The sequence below is a fragment of the Berghia stephanieae genome, chromosome 2, assembly GCF_034508935.2.
Source record: "Berghia stephanieae isolate SIO BIC M18660-M18661 chromosome 2, UCSD_Bste_1.3, whole genome shotgun sequence".
NCBI classification, from domain to species: Eukaryota; Metazoa; Mollusca; class Gastropoda; order Nudibranchia; family Aeolidiidae; genus Berghia; species Berghia stephanieae.
In genome coordinates this window covers 126,117,619-126,140,118 of record NC_088361.1, presented here as the reverse complement: position 1 = coordinate 126,140,118, position 22,500 = coordinate 126,117,619, and positions in this window count along the sequence as shown.

Sequence of the window (22,500 nt, the reverse complement as noted above, 5' to 3'; positions counted from 1 at the left end):
TAAGGGTTGTTGTAATATTATATTCAGTAGAAATTTCAAACCATCTCAATATATAAATGATAATCATAACGGTTTATGGATATTGGTGATTGTGCTATTTTCCACCAAAGGGACATCAAAGCGATACACTATTAGAGAGGTGTTATATTTCTTCATCCCGCTCCTAACACACACAGAGAGATACTTCATCATTCCTGGCATATGTCGCGTGCGAGGACCGGACTACCATCTGGTCCACACACGCCCATGTTCGCTGGACAATGGACACTCATCTGTGACAATTAACTCTGCTCACCATTGGCCAGTGGACTTTTAGTCAATGGCTGCATGTGCCGTGGTCGTTGTTTTGTGTGGCTTTTTGTGGACACAAACTTTGGTTTGACAGTGAAGCGGTAGACCATTGTATGGTAACTGTTGATTTGATGCGTGATGTGGTTTTCCTATTCTCAAACCATTTGGTATCATAGTGTAAGAAAACAATGTTACAGAGAAAATGCCGAATAGAAATCGCGCGTTCATAATGTTATCATTAACAATAAAAATGAAATAGCAGAAATATGACTTTTTCTCGCAAAACACAAGACAGCCTTGGTTATTAAAAACTTGTCAGCATTCGTCATGAGCACAATTCAGTAATGTAATTATCAAATGATAATGTTAATTGGAGCGTGTTGTGCTGGGCAAAGCAAACAATGATAGAAAATATTAAAAAGCTTCTTTTATTATTTTGTGGACACAATTATTTATAATAAGCTGCTGTTAAAGACAAATGTCTCCAATATTTATAACCGACCATAATTTTACACGATCAATTGTGATACTGAACTTAGATATTTTCCAGTGGATTTACAAGTGGGAAAATTATTAATCAATACCCAATAGCTTGAGAAGTCAACATGATTGTATGTTTATCATTTTTATTGGCCACTATCAAGCAACGCGAATCGACACATAAATACCCGCTCGGTCCCTCTCAGGCTGAGAACGTTTCTTAACAGAACAAGACCCACGAACAAGCTGTGGAACGAATAGAGAAGAGAGTACCTGGTAGCTCGGACGTAGAAAATGTTATGTTTCTTTTCTGCGTAACCTATCTGAAACAGTGAAGGTACAGGCAAAGAACAACATGAGAGAGACCTATTCTAGAATATGCCAGCGCAGCATAGTATCCTTATTTTATAAACGACCTTGAAAGTGTACATAGAAAGACGGCCAGAATTGTCACAACTGGGTTGTCACACAGGTCTTAGAAAAACTGCACAGACCCTAAATATACGAAAAAACAAACCCCTTACCAAAACCTCAAGACTTTGAAACAACGAAGAAACTGTAATCCCATCCCGGCATATTTCACAAAACTCATTAACATCTATTATAGACACAACTTTCACACATTTAAACCTGCAGAACCACACACAAGGCTATCCGGACACTTAATAAATATAGTCTTTTCCCCCACTGAATAATCAGCTACCATCCATGTCATCATTATGAACAATATTTACTAAGTTCATTCCTATTCTATTCTATGTTTTACCATCTCTTTTAAAAAATTACTGTGCGTAACGTGTTCATTCTAGCATTTTCTATGTCATTTTCATTCCAAACATTATTATGGTCCTTTCATTCTATCTTCATTGTGCATCTTGGGCACCTACATCAGGACAAACACTTTTTTATTTATTCATAATTTCCTTGCTTTTACTCACTCACTCACTCACTCACTCACTCACTCACTCACTCACTCACTCACTCACTCACTCACTCACTCACTCCTCCCCGTGCCTGCTGGTACCTAAGACGACGCAAAGAGATCTCCACCTGGTCTTGTCAGCTGCAATTCGATTCAGTAGTCTGATGTCACGCGCCCGGCAACGGCGGCCATCTTGGTTCTAAACAAAGAAAATCATTACTTTTTATTCTTCATGCTAGCTAAAACTTTTCGTTCCCTTTTCGTATGCTTTGTGATCAGAATTTGTAAAAGTCAAAACATGATCAAATTTATGGGTTTGTTTTCCTCTGGAAACGCTTTTATGCTCGCCGGAGAAATATTTCATACGGGCGTCCGCCATTGTTCCGATAGTTTAGAGCCAGTGTTACTAAGTTACCATGCGTCATAAGGAAGGAAGTGACGTTACAACTACTGAATCCTATTCTTTGGGACCCCTCGGAGGACACACCCCTCTGCTTTAGGTCCCTCTCCACCGGTATATCCAGGTCTCCTTGGGGCGGCGTCTTTCCTTGAGTGTCCATCGAAGAGCCTTCCTTTTTCAATGATTCGGCAGGTCTGCGGCAAATATGCCCCAACCATTGCCATTTTCTCCTTTAAAAAGGAAAACGATTGGCAGCGATGAAACGCTTCTCTTCCATGTTTCTTTTACTTAAAGAAGAATCGCACTTTACCATTGACATTGATAGAAATTACTTCTGCAAACGGCATAATGCACTCTTGACACTCATACAGAGCTGCCTACTTGAAATCTCAAAAATTCGTAGATTCCAAGAGAAAATAAAATAAAATTTCACTTTAAATAGTGTTCAGCATGGCCCAAACATGCTTCAAAGTTGTTAATATAGGTCCTAAGGAACTAAACTTCCTTTTTAACAATATTTAATGAGTCAAGGAGACCGATGTAGCTCTGTAGCTGGAGAAAAAAAATGGTATTTCTACGAATTTTTCGTAGTACTAGGCAAGTCTTCTCATATTTTTATTTTTATTTTGGCAAGCAATTGGACAGCTTTTGGGTCATTTATGAGCACAAGTCCCCTATCCACCCTGCAGCCGCCTCAATATTTTGACTCTAATAATAATATAATAATGACCATTACTAGTCAGTTAAGTAGACCAATCACATACACAAGATTGCGCTCTAGAAAACGTGATCGCAGTCTCTTTGACTTTTTATGAAACATTGATGACATTCAAAATTGCATTTACACAACGCTTATCACAGTAAACACCATGCTCTCAGGGCTGCACTTAAAGAAATCTCGCAATGATGTAAAAGTTTACAGAGAATAAATAGCTTGGTGCTTATTTGTATGGGGACTGGCGACTGGAATTATTTCTAATCCAGGCATGCGATTTCTCTCTCTCTCTCTCTCTCTCTCTCTCTCTCTCTCTCTCTCTCTCTCTCTCTCTCTCTCTTTTTTTTTTCTAACACTTTCCCTATACAGCTTAATCCTAAATTATAGTCTTCTATTTTTTAGTAAAACAAAAATCTCATTAGCAAGATCATCACACTGTCTTATACCATCGAGGATCTATTAAATTTGTCTACAAACCGGAACTCTAAGGATTACTCCGAAGTTCATATAATCCTGACGTTGATTGTCTTCTGACACGCGTTCTCCGAAGTTTTATGATATTATTAATGACCTATCGCCCCGTAGACCTAAGGGTTGAAACATAATAAAACAAATTAAGCTTCAGAATTGATAATGGCAGAGGCGTTTCGAACCTCTGATAAAATCAATTAGCTATTCGATATAAATGTCAGGGAACTGTGTTATGACAGCAATTATGAATGTGCCGCATCCGAATCATCATTCTAATAATATTGATAGCATTGGTAACAAAGGGGACATTACTGTAATGATAAAACGTCATTGTTTTCGCTTGAATTTAATCATGTCCGTCGTTTCCCGCGTTTCTGGGAAAAATTCCCGCCAAGTTTCCCATGGTCCGAAGTCCCTTGCGCGTCATTAGTCCGTCCTAAATATCGTTCGCCTTTTGAATATTTCATTCTTTGCATGACTGTCCGGTAGAGGGTAGAATGTAATTATCAATAAGTACGGGGAAACCAGACCAGTTCAAGTCAGGAAGATGAAGATTGAAAATATGAAGTTAAGTGAAAAGATAATTGGCATTACAAATACAAATAGGATTAATAGAAAAAATGTAAATCTGAAAAATGAAAGCTTACCTCGTTCCAGACAAGGTTTTGACAGTTTGTTTTTTTTTAAAAAAGAAGTTCATTCATAAATTAATTTTGCTATCTACGATTGCTAATATCTTTTTAAAAAAGGGCAAAAGTTCTTCTGAACCAAAAAAAAAAAAATATATAAAAAAAAATTGGTCGATATATCAAATTCTGCAGAAATGAAAAGCCTTTCGAATTTTATCCAAGTAAGTGTGTAATTATTTTTGTCCGATAGTATCATACTCAGTACGCTTCTCAATCCTCTATTCCAACAACAGGCCGTGTGAATCACAGTTCTAGTTTATAATTTAGTTAAGTCGCCCACCAGTCGTCCGTTTTGTAAAAAAAAAACCCCAAAAAACTTGCAATATTTGCAATAGTGCCTTCTCCTAGGTACTTATTCACACCTGAGTCGAATAATGGGGTAATATATGTAGTAAACTATCTTCTATGGAGACACGACGCCGGGGTCACAGCTCTGCAATCATTTACATCAATTCAGGCACCCAAAACGCTCCCAATCACTTGAGTTTTTTGTTTGTTTGTTTTTGTTTGTTTGTTTATTTGTCTCTACCCCCAAGCCACATCAGTGGAATATTTATTGTCTTCTTATGTAGAAAACTTGTCTGATGTCGCACATTCCTTGTTTTTGGATCTGAATTTATAAAATAATTTTTTTTTCAGCAAATTTATTTTCCATCATAGCATGGGACTTCTCACAACATTATGTCATTCCTCGTAAAAAAAAAATACAAAAAAAAAAAAACAAAAAAAACTCTTATTACATGATCCGATTTAGAGTAATCATTTATTTTGGAGACGCATTTTGAGTCCATTATTGATTTTATGAGACCTGTTATTGACAACAAGGCGACTGTCATTGTTGAGAAAGAAGGTTGGCCTGGCATTAATCATTGTATAATAAACCCCTGAATTTTAAGATGAACATAATAATATAATGACGTCATAAACAAATATTCATCAGTTTTATTCAGTTGACGAATATATCATTGAATGTTTTACCCAACGTGTAAATATATGCAGGTCTGACATCCTCACCAATCCACTTATGGGCATAGTTTAACATTGTAATTGACAATATTTTGCGTCATTTTTTGAGATTTCCATTACAACAATGAGCCCATAAGGAATTGGGATATCAGACCTGCAAATAGGTGCAAGTCGGTTTTACCCCTTCAACCAAAGATGAAGTTAGTGCAATCAGCGTGGAATTGTCCACAAGTCAAGAGGCTTTTTTAATTTTTATTAAAATAATGTATAGATATTATCCCGCCATTTATAGTTAAAAGAGATAAATGACTCATTGCAGTACCCGAAATGTAACGAATTCGAATACCCGCTTCGTTGAGTGGCCCTGAGCAAGCCATCTCGCATTAGCTCAATTTGCGGCGCTGCACTTTGGCTGACGCCTAAGTTGTTCCAGTCTTCCCTTGGAAAAGACCCTAGAGACAAATTTCCCCTATGGGATGAATAAAGGGAATTATCTTTCTATTCTAATTAATTTCACTGAATTACCAAAGTGTTTTTTAAAAAAAAGCCTTGTTCAAACGCGTGTTGAGAAAAAAGTGGGATGTGACAGAAATCAGTTGCAAAACTATAGACTTGTTTCGAAGCTCCCTTGAAGAAAAAAATCTTGAAAGACTTTTGGTTCATAGTCATGTCAACAATTTAGATAAAACTTACCAATCCGGATAGAAAGTTTATCAAGTATTGGAATTGACCTTTTAAAAGTTTGTTCTGATATTTTTGAAACAATCGACAAATAAAAAATATTTCTTTTGACTTTGTTAAAACTTGAGCTGTTATGTCACGCGATATCCACTAAACGTGCTCAAAGCGCTTTACAAAGGGTCCCTGTCCAACAGCTACACGTAACATGTAGAATGAGACATGGCGTCTATTAGCTGTTAATACTCATTTCACACCTGAGTACGGTGAGAGAATGTGAGTAAAGAATCTTTTCAAAGGACTCAATCGTAACGATTCGTTTTGGATCTAATAAGCTGTAAAAACATTTGAATGTTCTTTGCAAATTTCAAGCATTGATAGCAAATTGGTTAGTTTTCCAAAACTCGTTCAATCGATTTTTCTTCTTCTTGAGATTTTCCATCCATGATGTAAATTGAAAAGTAAATTTTATTTTAAGCATCAAATGGCACCATGATTTCCTTAGATTTGTGTGAATTTGAAGTTTAAATAATAGATCTATGATAAAATAATATACCGAATGAGAAATTTTAGGGGATAAAATACGTCTCTCAAAAAAAGGGGGAAAAAACGGAGTTAGGGAGTTTTGGAAATCAACTCTTCTTAATAATTTCAAAGTCGTATAAACACCATTCATTATGAATTCACTACATATCGCTGCTTCAAATTATTAATTAACTAACACACTAAAATAATCTTATGTGTAGAATCGACGTAATTTTCCTAATGGACTCTAAAAATGAAATAATATTGACATGTAAATTTGTATAAATTTGAGTTTTCAATTAATTAATATACAAAATGCAAATTAATGTCTAATGACATTTTACATTATTCATCGTAATCAAATATTATGTTGTACAAGGACTTCAAATGCACTTGGAATACCATATTGTTTAAGTGTTGGTTGAACTATTGAGACATATAATATAACAAACATATATAAAACAACAACAACAAAAAACAAAAACTTCTAGATATAAGACCAATACTCTTCAACAGTCGTAACGTCACATCCTTCCTTATGACGCATGGTAACTTAGTAACACTGGCTCTAAACTATCGGAACAATGGCGGACGCCCGTATGAAATATTTCCCCGGCGAGCATAAAAGCTTATCTAGAGGAAAAAACCCCATAAAATTGATCATGTTTTGACTTTTACACATTCTGATCACAAGGCATATGAAAAGTTCTAGCCAGCATAAAAAAAAAAAAAAGTAATGATTTTCTTTGTTTAAAACCAAGATGGCCGCCGTTGCCGGGCGCGTGACATCAGACTATTGAATCGTATTGGCTTTGAACTTTTATTTCAGTACAAGCATGGGTGCCCAGTCAATGAACGGGATGTTAGGTCGCTCACCACATAATTTATAATTCAAGTGTTGATTTTTAAAAAAATGAACTCAATTTCTATTGTCTAATTTATAGAATATACGTTTTTAACGTCGCTTTTTATTTGTGCACAGATATATATATATATATATCTATATATATATATGTTGCATTCAAAATGCGCCTCAAAAGATTTATAGTAGTAGATTAGGCCGTCCAAAGTCTGAACTCTAATTAGGGTTTCATATGAATGAATGAAAGAGAGAATCATTTGGAGTTCGAAAGAGTTACCTAGTGTGTGAACACATGGAGGAGAGACAGGGCCTTTAAAAATACAATGACCCCTGCTTGTGACCTCCAAATTGCATAGTAACTGATTCAGCCTTTTTAATTTTTGGAGATTTATTTTGAAAGGAGGAGGGGGGGGGGGAGCGAGCGAGAGAGAGAGAGAGAGAGAGAGAGAGAGAGAGAGAGAGAGAGAGAGAGAGAGAAAGAGAGAAAGAGAAAAAACGAAAAAGAGAGAGAGAGTGTGTGTGTATACATATGTGTGTGAGTGTGTGTATGAGAGAGAGAGAGAGAGAGAGAGAGAGAGAGAGAGAGGGAGGGAGAGAGAGGGGGGGGGGGGGAGAGTCGGTAATGTACGTGTAATGAATGATGCATTTTTTCCCATGCAGCCATATTTATGGGCAATAAAGATCTATTATTATTATTATTATATTATTATTATTATTATTATTATTATTATTATTATTATTATTATTATTATTATTATTATTATTATTATTATTATTATTAATCAGGAGGAATTGCTTTTTTTTTAAAATATTGACGTTAATATATCAAGATAAGTATTGTGCATGAAATCGAATTCGTTTTTTTTCTTCTTTCAACTTCAAGTAAGATAAAGATAATTTTAAAGTTATCACCAAATGAGATCATATCGGATTCATCGCAATCAATACAAAATTTTATTGTAACCAAAACAGGCATTCAATATTCATTCGTAAAAAGAGAAGATAGAACACCGTTTCTTTGTGTTGGTCGAGCTCTAAATATGTACACACTCCCTTGTTACCGATACCTAGCTAGCTATCCCCCGTGAGGATATAAACAGTTTGTTGTGGTCAAATAAATAATGCATACATGAAATAGTATTGACAATTGCATGTAAATATACATTTTAAAAAAAAAGGAAACGATAGCTAAACAAATTTTGAAAATGAAATAGATAAAATTAAATGTTCAATCTTGTATCATATTTATTGTGTATAAAGCGGGAAGGAGGCAGATTTCGATGTGTGACGAGAGACGCCATTGATTGCTACCTTCGGTTAGATAACCCAGCATTTACTGACCGGCTGGAATATTGTTATTTTTTGTAATCGGATACAGTAATCATAAATAAGTTGGTAAATTATCAGGTCAAATATATTAAATATTTCGCTCACGTGACGTAGAATTATTTCCCAAATTTAAAAACGGAAAATGGTTTGTATTAAAAATAATGAGAAGAACCACTACCTGGTATCGGTTCAGTGCAAGTACTCATATCTATTTTAATCATAGTGGTTTACCGGAAGTTTAACCCATAACAAACGTGCTAAAAAATGATGGCGTCTATTTTCGACGAAATATTGACGAATGTTTGATAAAATCACAGCGACATATAATTAAACTCATAGGTACACAAAAAACCATCTTCAGATCAATTGTAAACGCCATGCAAGACTTGGTGGAGATTGGTGTGATGGACCTGGAGACTTTGTGGACCAAAGAAATCGGATTTGCCAAATATAATATAAGATTTGAATATGAAAATCGAAACTTAATCAAAACCAATTCTGACTTATAAAATTACTATTGAAAAGCGTTAAGATAAAAATATAGGGTTTTTTCTCCCCCCCCCCCCCCCCCCCCCCCTTCTCTATCTCTGTCTGTCATTCTCTCTCTCTCTCTCTCTCTCTCTCTCTCTCTCTCTCTCTCTATATATATATATATATATATATATATATATATATTCCCTCACCCCTCTCTCTCTAATAATAATAATAATAATAATAAGAAGAAGAATCATAATAATAATAATAATAATAATAATAATAATAATGATGATGATGATGATGATGATGATGATGATGATGATGATGATGATGATGATGACGATAATAATAATAATAATAATAATAATAATAATAATGATAATAATGATAATAATAATAATAATAATAATAATAATAATAATAATAATAATAATAACAATAATATAATAATAATAATTAATAATAATAATAATAATAATAATAATAATAATAATAATAATAATAAATATAATAATGGTGATGATGATAATAATAATGATAATATTAATAACCATGATAATAATATTGATAATAGTAGTAATAATAATAACAATAATAATAATAATAATAATAATATAATAATAATAATAATAATAATAATAATAATAATAATGATAAAAATGATGATTATAATAATAATAATAATAATAATAATAATAATAATAATAATAATAATAATAATAATAATAATAATGGTGATGATAATAATAATAATGATAATATTAATAACAATGATAATAATATTGATAATAGTAGTAGTAATAATAATAATAATAATAATAATAATAATAATAATAATAATATAATAATAATAATAATGATAAAAATGATGATAATAATAATAATAATAATAATAATAATAATAATAATAATAATAATAATAATAATAATTTAATGATAATAATAATAATGATAATAATAATAATAATAATAATAATAATAATAATAATAATAATAATAATAATAATAATAATAATAATAATAATAATAATAATGATAATAATAATAATCATCATCATCATCATCATAATCATTATCATCATCATCATCATCATCATCATCATGATAATTCATTACAATAATAACCATAATTGTAATAATTATCATTTTATTTTATTTTTAAAATTGGTCCACGTCTTGCCCGTAACTCCGTCCTCCTCTTGTAAATTTTCAAATACATAATATTTGTTTTAGATCAATAGGATGGAGCTTTGTCTTTTGTAGATTGTCATTCATTGCATTAAAATGTCCTAATGTAATAACTTATCCAATATAATCTATTTGTTAAGGTATCGCACTTAAAAAAAATTGTAATGATAGTATGATTTTATCCCTTCACACGGGCAAAGTGTGAGCAGCTTGAAAATGTTAAGAAATGTTAAATAGAAGAGGCACCGCTTAATCAAAACTGAATATTTTGATTCACTGATTTCAGCATTGAGCAACATCCGTGCAATATCTGCTATTTAATAGCCAAAATCTTAAGAGAGTTTGTTTACGAGCAGAAATTTAGATCTTGAGCGTTTATAAAGCAAATATCCACAATGATGTGCTCCAATCGTTCTACAAGTGGTCCCAACCCAACAGGAAATATTACAATTTATTACAACAGAGACAACGATGTTACCGACCAGGTACTCATTTTACACCTGGGTGCGATGAGAGAATATAACATTTAGAGATTCATTTTCAAGGACTTAACTTTCCCTCGCCCACAGATGGACTAAACCGGCGACCACAACGCCCCGCATGACCACATAATATAATATTTTTTTTTCTATCTTTACTGTTCAATCCTATCTACTTATTTATTTATCTGTTTTGTGGACACATGATTACAGCTTGCACACAAGAGCGTCATTATACCAGAGGAAAGAAACGATGTCGTATTCATAAACCTTACATCATAAATTATGTCTGACTTAAGAGACATTTAAGTGTTCGATTGTGTACCCGTTGACCATCTCATTGTAATATAAATCTTATCTTGTTACGTCAATTTAGCTCTCGGTGTGAAATCGGCACCGTAGCATCAAATCATCATATTTTCATTGCACCTGGAAACCCAGAAAAAGTGCTGTAGTCATGGCGGCAAGCCGAGCCTCACAGGGGAAGATAAAATGGTTTCCTCATTAAATAGTTCGCTCGAACAAATTCAGTTTCCCTTGACTTGCTTCTGCGGGACACTTTTTTTCCTCTCTCTTCAAATCTCTCTATATAAGATTGAAATTAGCAAAGGTTTTACTTAGATGAAATAAAAATAAAATTGAGGCGTCTTGACAGAACAAAAACGGGAGGAAATTGAATGGAACAGACTGTGAATGGAAAAGAAAACATGACACTTTTAGAAAGTGCAGTATCTTCTGTTTATGTTGGCGAGAAAAGTGAATAAATAGATAAATAAAGAAATGACAAAATAAATTGATAATGACAGTCAGTTCCTTCATCTGTATAAGAAGAATGAAAGTAAACACTTAACCCCGGATGTTTGGGGATGTCTCGTAGGGTTTAAATGGGCGATCAAGATAAACATGAAACGGGAATACGGACAAGGAAAGCTATTTTAACGGAAAAATACTTAAAGCAAAAGAATAAGTCATGGGACAAGATTTAAGCCGAGAGTGGCCAAAGTGTTGAAGTGTAGTTTGGCTGTTAAGAGATAAAAATTACGCATAGATAATTTGTGAAATGAATAATTATATTACTATGTTTCGTTGCTTTTCGGGTATTATTCGACCTTCCTCATAAATTGTAACGCGTAATGGTATTGTTTACAATATTAATTATTAAGATTATCAACCGTTAAATTTAATCAAAATTATATTTTTTTTTAAAAGTATCATAATCAGAAGAAAAGATTTCTCATACTCTTGGGCTTTGAAATTCAAGTTTGTCCAAACGCACTCTCGCAAGCTCGTGCAGCAATTGGAAACACACCCTCGCAAGCTCGTGCAGCGAGTGGAAACATGCTCGGAATTCCAAAAAGCAGGAATGTAAAAACCCATTATTTTACCACCTCTACTCCTGGAAAACCCTATCATTTCTCAGTAAAACACACTCGTTAACTAATAGTTTAAGTGCGTTGAATAACAAATTTAGTCAACGATTTCCGCTCATTTCATATGCTTGAACAGAATGTGAAAAGACGGTTGATTCTTTATCTGAAATAAACCTTTTGTAAGCATGAATAAAAATCCAACGTAAAAATAAAGAACTTCAAATGATATTTTTTGATGAGACAAATATTTTCTAAAATGATCATTATAAACAACGTTAATTCATTGCAAGATAATGTCTTTAACGACTTCTTGGTCACGAAATATATAAGAATCTCACTTAAAGGGATGAAATGATAAAGGCGTTATTTCGTGGATTTATTAAATTTAAATATGTTATTTTTAGCACGCACCAACACTTACTCGCAATTTCATGGTGCCGAGTGGAGGGCTAAAAACAACTCATTTATTAAATTTAAAGCATGAAAGAATTCAGTGATATTCCACTTTTCAAAGACAAAAATGACACATTTGGCACGTTCAAACAAAAATTCGAACACTGTCTATGTAAGAATAAAGAGGGAAATTCTCTTTGGATTTATATTAAAAAGAACAACAATTTAGTAGTTCAATAAAAAAAAAAGATGGAGATAGGGAGTTTTTTGTGTATGTGTAGTTCGCATTATGGTTTTGTGTAGTTTCTTGCTGGTTAGGCAGAAAAAGAGTTTACTTTTGGTAAAGTGACCTTATTTTGAGACAATTCTTTTCTTCTTCTTTTTCTTCTTCTTCTTCTTCTTCTTCTTCTTCTTCTTCTTCTTCTTCTTCTTCTTCTTCTTCTTCTTCTTCTTCTTCTTCTTCTTCTTCTTCTTCTTCTTCTTCTTCTTCTTCTTCTTCTTCTTCTTCTTCTTCTTCTTCTTCTTCTTCTTCTTCTTCTTCTTCTTCTTCTTCTTCTTCTTCTTCTTCTTCTTCTTCTTCTTCTTCTTCTTCTTCTTCTTCTTCTTCTTCTTCCTTCTTTCTTTCTTTCTTTTTTTTTTAATTGTAGTTCACACATTTTCCCTTTCACTTCTTATTTCATACCTTTAGATATGAAATCGTACGGTAAAATAATGCGATCGATATATTATATCGTCTTGATACAAATTGTGTTCCAACTAATTTGGAGTCTGTACATTTTTGTGTATAATATGACATTTAGGTCCCCTGTTCGAGATGGTGGCACAAAGTTCAGTTCTTTGAAAATATTCCTACATTTTCTCATTATGCTCAGGTTTATAATAAGTAGCAGGTCGGTAAAACCGTTGTCTTTGTGGAAAGTAAATATAAATAGCGCCATACAAGCAATACATGTCTCTGTATACATGTTCAGTGTTGCTGTTGGCTTTGGATGTCTTGTAATAAATCAATTACATTAGTCCATTTATTGATCCCTTGCAATGCACATTAAAAGCATATAGTGCTAGCGGGTGGTTGGATGGGAGCATCACCCTTGAATCATATACCTATGATGTTCGCATGGGTGTACGATCCGATAGTGATGTCGTTTCTTCTTCTCTTTACTAGCCTATCCTGCTTCTTTGGTCTGTGATTGTATTTTTGACAGGGGATAATTTTTTTTCTGTAAATCTTCTGCCTGTTTGTTCTTGGTTATTTATAATTTAGCTTATGATATCTTTAGGTTATGATTTTGATTTACATTTGTACTATTTTTGTTAGATTGCTTGTTTTTTTTTTTGTTTCAGCGGTATCTCATATAACCTCAATTGTGTTGGAAGAGACCTAAAGCAACAAACATATAGTGCTATATAAAAGCTCACATTTTAAAAAGATTAACATGGTGTGGATGATGTTCTCATAGTCGTTTCAGAGTTATTTCTTTAATTTAAAAAACGCTATCAAAAGTTATATCAGGTCCTTACAAAGTTTATGTTATATTTTAATATTACGCTAATAAATAATGAAAACTAATTAAGCTGTTTCAAAAAGATAAAAATGATCAACTTCATTCCCGGCCCGAAACACACACACACACACACACACACACACACACACACACACAGCAACTCCTCTCATTTTCTCTATCTCTCTCTCTTTATATATATATATATATATTATATATATATATATATATATATATATATATATATTTATGAGTGTTGGTGGGTACTCGTAGGTACGAAAGTGCTCGATAATGATGGTTAGAGCTAATATAGAATATTGAATAGAATATAGAATATTATATATATATATATATATATATATATATATATATATATATCTCAATTTTAAAAAAAAGTAAAAAAGAAAAAAACAAACAAAAAACAACAACAAAAACAAATAAACAAAAAAAAAAAAACAAAAACAAAACAAAACAAACCAAAACAAAACAAACGAAAAAAAAACGAAAATAAAAAGACACATTTCCAAAGAAACAACCCCTCAAACAAACAAACCCCCAACCCCCCTCCCCCCCCCCCCAAAAAAAAATAAATTAAACAAGAAAAACAAAAAACAAACAAAGTAACAAACCCGTCCCTGCATGCCTTCTTCAATGGTTAGGCTGTGCTGTCCTGAAATTATTTTGTTAAAATATACAATGAAATGTAAGTTTTATTTAACAAAGTACAAACTTCTAACTGAATCCGAGTGTCTACTAATGCTCTCAACAGATCAAAAAATCCATCCACACTCTAGTCATATTATATGAAATTTAAATTCAAAGTGCGTTTTTTCTTCTTCTTAAAAAGACTAGAACAGATGGCATTGCAGGTAGATTATAAAATAATCCTACGGATACATCACAGAAAAGATGGACAAACCTTTTCAGACAGACAGTCGGATAAAAGAGTCGAAATTATACCTTAATATGATTTCAATCATTCTATGATTAACGCACGAATGCTCCTGAGCAAAATGGAAAGAGTCAAATGAAACGTGCGACCCAAAACAATAGCACTCAAATTAAGATATCAAGAATACATCTTCACTGATTTTAAAGACATTATCCGCCGGGAAGTATCTGGAAACCTATCACTCATTTCTTTTCTTGGATCAAGAAACCCGAGATTTGCTATTCTGCTACTATTCAAACTGGAATCGGATTAAACGTATCAAAAGATCATCTCGGCTGATTGTGATAAAAGGTTACGAGCGACCTTCTAAAAGAATCCTGTCCCCGTGGCGAAAGGCCATGACTGGCTACACAGGGATATAAAAGATTTAAATTCATTATAAATGAGCTATGGGAGTCCGGAAGGTATGCCGAGGGATTTGGGGAGATGGTTTGCTTGGCTAGAGACAAAAAAAAAAAAACCCGATGAGGATTGAGATTTGGATAATGATGATGAAAGTGATGATGATGATGATGAAAATGATGATGATGATGATGATGATGATGATGATGATGATGATGATGATGATGATGATGATGATGATGATGGTGTGTTTTGAATGTTGGTTATTTTTAAAAAATTTTATTCGTAAAACACATCTTTGAACATCTAAGATTAAGTACATTGCACAATATTAAATACAAGATTGACAAGAAAGGAAATGAATAATAATAATAATAATAATAATAATAATAATAATAATAATAATAATAATAATAATAATAATAATAATAATCAGCCCTTCCTTTCTCTCTCTCTCTCTCTCTCTCTCTCTCTCTCTCTCTCTCTCTCTCTCTCTCTCTCTTCGTCATTAGTTTTGATACACAATATTTGATTACTACGTTAATGTAAGAACAAAAAAAGAATATAATCAACATTTATCTTCTTCTTCTTCTTCTTCTTCTTCTTCTTCTTCTTCTTCTTCTTCTTCTTCTTCTTCTTCTTCTTCTTCTTTTTCTTCTTCTTCTTTGTGAGCCTCTGTGGTCTTGTGGTATGACACTCGCTTTTGAATAGGAAGGTCCTGGGATCGAGCCTCGCTCGGCGCATAGTTGAGTCCTTGGAATAGGCTCTTTACTAACATTCTCTCACCGTATTTATTTGTAAAATGAGTACCTGGCCGTTAACGGTGTTGTCTCTGTCGGAAAAATAAATTTGTAATATTGCCCAACAAGCGTTATGTCTCTTTCTACATGTTACGATTTGCTGTTGGTTAGGCACCCTTTGTAAAGCGCTTTGAGCACGTTTAGTGGAGATTGCTCTATATAAAAACTCAAGTTTGTTTTGTGGATTTTTTTGCGTTTATTTTTTGAAGAAGAAGACAAAAAATATTAGACAGATCGTTGGTTTTTTTAAAACTCTCCCATTACTCCTTACCAGCCATTTTCAGGATTTTCCCCAAAGCTCCACACCCAACTAACACAAAAATATATTTTTTATCACTCAAACAGAATAGCAGTAAAGTTCTTGCGATAATCTACATAATTTCTTTAACAAAACATGCTCTACAACACACTGTTCATTTTATTTAAATTTTATGATGTACAGAATAAATTTGAATAAGAAATATGTTGGTTGTATTGTAACTAACGTGACGCTTTTCCTATAGTTGGTAAGGGGAGGGTTAAAGAAGGTAAAACAAAATCTTACGGTCTAATTACTGAATTACTGTCTTATGTATTAACCAGTGCTAGACATAGTACCCAAAAATATCCTATAGAATCAGAACTGGAGAACGAACCTCAGACCTTCTCTGTCTAGACAGGCTGATGTTTTTGGGCTGATATTTTAAAGAATTCTTCATTCTATTTTGTCTGGCACTATATAACACACAGCTTTTCAGATCGAATCGGACACCTGTGCTTACTGCCCATTTTGTTACTTTGATATTTTGCACACATTCTCACAAAATAAATAAATAAACAAATTTAAAAAAACGGTGCATTCAATATATTCTAATATCCTCGTCCTCGTAATTTTTTTTGATAATAATAATAATAATAATAATAATAATAATAATAATAATAATAATAATAATAATAATAATAATAATAATAATAATAAATAATAATAAAATAATAATAATAATAGTAATAATAATAATAATAATAATAATAATAATAATAATAATAATAATAATAATAATAAACTAATAATAATAGTAATAATAATAATAATAATAATAATAATAATAATAATAATAATAATAATAATAATAATAATAATAATAATAATAATAATGATAATGATAATGATAATTTCGTGTTCATTGCTTGCTATGATGCGGGAAGGGATTCACACACAAAAAACCCCCACCCCCCTCCCCCCCCCCAAAAAAAAAAACAAAAAAAAAAAACAAAAAATAAAAAAAAAAAAAAAAAAAAACTACCCCCCTCCGCTATGGTATGAGTAGGATACCGTCGCCTAGGCATTCCATGAAGGAATAATATAGATTATCCATCAAACAAGATGTCTGATGTCAACAGGAATCACACATGTTGTCCAAGTAAGCAAATTGGGGGGTTAATAATAATCTTGCCCAAGGAGAAAAATAAAGAAAGTGTCTGAAGCGGGGCTTGAACCGGGGACCTTCCGGATCACAGTGCAATGCATTAACCACTCGGCGACTTCGCAGAGGATGAGCATATCTTTTTTGTTGTTGTAAAGAATACGTATAAGCATTATATGTATTATTATCGTTTCATATCGGGTAACCTCTAAATAAATATTCTAAAATTGAGATTTATATAGCGCAATATCTACTAAATATGCTAAAAGCGCTTTACAAGGGGTCCCTAGTCAACAGCAACATTTAACATGTAGGACGGGACATGATGCCTGTTTGGCGATATTACAATTTTTCGGACAAAGACAACGCTGTTAACGGCCAGGTACTCATTTTCCACCTGAGTACGGTAAGAGAATATGAGTAAAGAGCCTTTTCCAAGGACTCAACTATGCGCCGAGCGCGAGGTTCGAACCCAGGTCCGTCCGATCCGAAAGCGAGTGTCATACCACTAGACCACATAACCTCCGAGGATTAATGGTAGCACAACTAACCGGTAAGCATAATGTCTCAGGTTCAATTCCCAGTCGAGGCAGATTATACTTTTTTTTTTTTTTTGGGGGGGGGGAATTATTTTTTTATCTTGTGTTTTTCTCATGCTCATTGCGTTTTCTGACACTTTTCATCACATATTGCACGTTATTAGATTATATTTTACACCAGTCTCTGCTCTCTAATTTGCCATTTAAACTTGCATGACACAAGAAATAACCGGATCTTCCTAAATAATACTTAAAAGATGAACATTTAAATAGTGTATGTTTTTCATTTATTCCACCAGTATGCCATATTATGGAACCGTATAATTTCCACTTCATCACTTTTGTACCATCACTCTTACCATATCCGTCCCATAGCCATTAACTTATTCACACCTGAGTCGAATGCGGTAATGAGTGTTAGAAGCTTTACCCTAGGACACAACATCGGGACAACAATTTTCCCCGATCACTGTCACCAATCCAGCTACTTTCCACGCTTAACATTTCTTGACTTTTGTAACAAGACAAGACACCACCGATCCACACAAAATATCTTCAATCCAGTTCCAAACCCTCTCTTACCCTGCTCCAAATCATCAACAACAACAAAAACAAGCAAATAAGTAAATAAATAAATAAATAAATAAATAAATAAATAAATAAATAAATAAATAAATAAATAAATAAATAAATAAATTTAAAAAATGAATATATGACAATGAAACCGAAGAAACGAAACGAAACAAAATTCGTGTGTGACAAATGTTTTGTAAAGTGTTCAGAACAGAACATTTCGAAGTGAAAAGTGAGAATTTTGGTGGATTTTGTCAACGTCCTCTTTTAATATTCCACCATCGTGACAAAATCGCTCAGGCTCGGAACATCGAAAAGACAGACAGGTATTGATGCTATGCGTTTAGGTTAAATACTCACAACATCCGACAGTCGGCTAAAACGTACCAACACACAAAACTATGTGTAACCTTGCACGTTTATAGTCTTTATAGTTTATATAATAATATTATAATTGAGTGAGAACTAATCACCAAAATGGCTCTATAAAAACAATAACAAAAATCCGACTAACGTCAATTTCGTTCCTGTCCTTCTAAAAACCAATTCTTTATAATGACTGAAACATATTTTTTGTGGGGAAAACAAAAGGAAAAAGAAAAAAGAGATGAAGACCAGAATCGTATGAGCTGAGTTCAGTTTAAATTATTGAAAGAAATGAGTGATGTTGGCTTGCGGTTACTGCGTCAGAGGGCCCATTTCTTACCTCTTGGAGGGAAAACGGCCTGCATAATTCATTCCAAGACAGAACTGGAGGAAATTAAAAGAAAAAAAATTAATTAAGTACTGTTTGGAGTACTCTTAGCGGAGTAAAAATCCCTCCGGTATTAAGTTCTAGTTATAGTTTTTTGTCTGGTCGTTCCCTGTGCATCTATTTCTTGACTTTGTCCCTCACGCACAGATGCTTATGTAAGCTTTCGTGCGTTCGCACGCGTGTGTGTATATTTTATTCTCTCTCTCTCTCTCTCTCTCTCTCTCTCTCTTTCTCTCTCTCTCTCTCTCTCTCTCTCTCTCTCTCTGTCGAGCTTGGAAGATGTTTATTATCATCATTGTAACATTCTTCTTTTTAAATATGAGAATCAGAGTAAGACATAGATAGATAGATAAATAAATAGATTGAGAGATAAGTAGAATACAATCGGCAGACATTATAAGTGAGTTTTTGCATATTTGCAAGTAATGGAAAAATAGATAGATAGTTAGGTTGGTAGGTAGATAGGTAGATAGATAGATAGATAGATAGATAGATAGATAGATAGATAGATGGATAGATAGATAGATAGATAAATTATAAAACAAAAACCATGAAATAATAGTGCTCAACTTTAGGATAAAAGGAGCTATTTATAAATATTTGAAATATAATTAAGATAGTTTGACTTCTACAACGTTGTAGAAGTCAAACTATCTTAATTATATTTCAAATGTTTATAGATAGATAGATAGATAGATAGATAGATAGATAGATAGAGATAGATAGATAAATAGATAGATATATAGATAGATAGATAGATCGATAGAAGGAGGAAGAGAAAAAGAAACAAAGAGTTAGGGAGGGAGAAGGAGAGAGAAAAAAAGAAAGAAAGAGAGAGATAGAGAGAGAGAGAGAGAGAGAGAGAGAGAGAGAGAGAGAGAGAGAGAGAGAGTGTGTGTGTGTGTGTGTGTGTGTGAGTGTGTGTGTGTGTGCGATGGAGAAGTCCATGAATTAATTTGTCCCTGGTGGGAATTGTTTTTACAGAGTAAATAATTATGTTATTCCCATCCAAGTTTTGCACGCAAACCACATACATTTTTAGCATCAAAATTTTATTTGACAATATCAATAAATGAGTTAAGAATGCATTTCTGTTGTAACGGATGACTTACTTTCATTGTCCTGGTTTCTATTTTTGTTTTGTTTTGAAACCTTATCTAAGAACAATTTCTTAGCACAGCTCCATTCAAGGGAATATGCATTTCCCATAAATAGTTTTTGATTGTGTGTTATTAAAAAAATATATTTTCGACCGTGGATAGCTATTATTCGATTTGATTTTCTTTCGGGGGGTAGGGGGTATTGAAAAAGGATAAACAATCTTACAAAGCAAAAAAATTATCGTATTAATCGCTGACATCTTTATATGATTTCCATTACCTATAGGGAATGAGATTAGCGGAAGAGTAGCGTCCCTTGATTGGACGTCACCCATAGTCTGTGATGTCAACGTTGGAAAAGTTATTAGAGAGAGAACGTCATGTTGGTTGTGCGCATGCGTCTCTCGTCCTCGCTCCTTCCCTATATATCTTTTCCTCGCTCTTGTTTTCTCGAGGTACGTAGCCTACATTCTACAGTGATAGTCACTTTTGCGTACATTGAGTCAAACTTGGCTCTTAATATAACGTTTCACCCGTGGCCTCGAATTCTAATAAGATTACTTTCGCTATTTTGGGAAAGATAAGAGCAAATGCGTTTAAGTTTTGCGCATTTTTTACTCTTCCTGAGTAGAGAATTGTCTGTCCATTGTTGTGGTCTCTTAATTGACCATTTCTCGTCCAATGGACAAACAATCATGTTGTCAAATCGTACGTCTCTATTTCATTAATTAATTGTCTGTTTTGCTGTCTGGTAGAGAGTGTGCATATTTCATGTTAAACAAGTATTAAATGTTTTGTTTTGAGAGATATGAAGTTTTCTATTATGCATTTTCAAGGTTAGTATTAATGCTATGCGTTTAGGTAAAATACTCACAAAATCCGCCATCCAGATATAACGGGCCAACACACAAAACTACGAGGCTGAGTCAAAAAGTAATGGGACTCTGCTTAGTACTTTAAAACAAATCGAATCAATAGCATGCATCATACCTTAGATTAAGGCTCGGCATAGCCGAGTAGAATGCCTAATTCTCAACATAGTCTCCGCCTTTTTAGTTAAAAACAGTCCACCTTTTTATAAGGGCGTGTATTCTGTACTCGTAAAACTGCGTTAACTGAACTTTGAGCCAATTTTTCACAACTGTCTTGAATTCTTCATAGTCTTCAAAGCGACGTCCCTTCAACGCTCCCTTCAGTGGACCAAAAAGATGACAGTCCATCCGAAGGTGTCAAGTTTGGTGAACAAGGAGAGTGAGACAGTATTTTCCATCCAAATGATGCGGTTGCCTCCCTTTTCCTTCCACCTGTGTGTGGGTGGGAATTTTTATGAAGAAACGGTACTTGTTTTCCCATCTCCAAGTCCAGATTAACTCGACGAATTCTTGCTTTCAGTTGCTTCAGAGTCTATATGTACCGTTTAGAGTTGACAGTGGCTCCCTGTGGTAGGAAATCAACTAGGATTACACCTTTAATATTCCAAAACACTTTGGCATAAGTTTCCCAGCTCATTTCTCAGTTTTGAATTTTTGGGTCCTTGGGTAAGAGGGATATCGCCATTCCATTGATTGTCTCCTAGACTCAAGTTTACAGTAAGAACCCAATTCCATTTCCAGTGATTATTCTACTGAGAAAGCTGTCATCTCTCCCACTTAGGTGGAGAACAGCAATCCACCATCTACTGTTCTTGATCAACTCTACCTGGGTAGGCAACAAGCGCAGACCTTTGAGAATCCCAAGGATTTCAATAAGTTCAGTTCAAGACCTCAATATTTGACAAGTTGATGGGCACTTCCATGACTGATTTCAATGTTTCCTACTATACTATCTCATCAAGAGATGTTCTTCTGTCAGATCTGACCAATGCTTCTTTCTTTAATTGACTCCCCGAGTTGACACTGCTTGGACGGCGACCATCACGCGTTGTCAGATAAAAACATGGTTGAAGGGCTGTCAGATCAGGTGTTGGATTGCATCTCATTTTCTTCTTAATGATGAGATACACTTTCAACCCTCATAAAAAAAAGACAAAAAAGAACCCCCCCCCCCAAAAAAAAAAAACAAAAAAAAAACAAAAACAAAAACAAAACACTGCCCCTGCCTTATGCCCGAGTTTTAAAAATGTTACTCGAGGTTTCTTCCTCGAAAACAAGAAATTTAATGACAGCTCTCTGGCGCTAATGAACATCCATGGGGCAGCCATTTTAAATTAATATTTTCATCTTTTGGTTTAAAGAGTCTATGTGTAAGTTTAATTGAGCCAAATATGACGTCACATAAAAGAGAAATGAACTCAGTAGGAG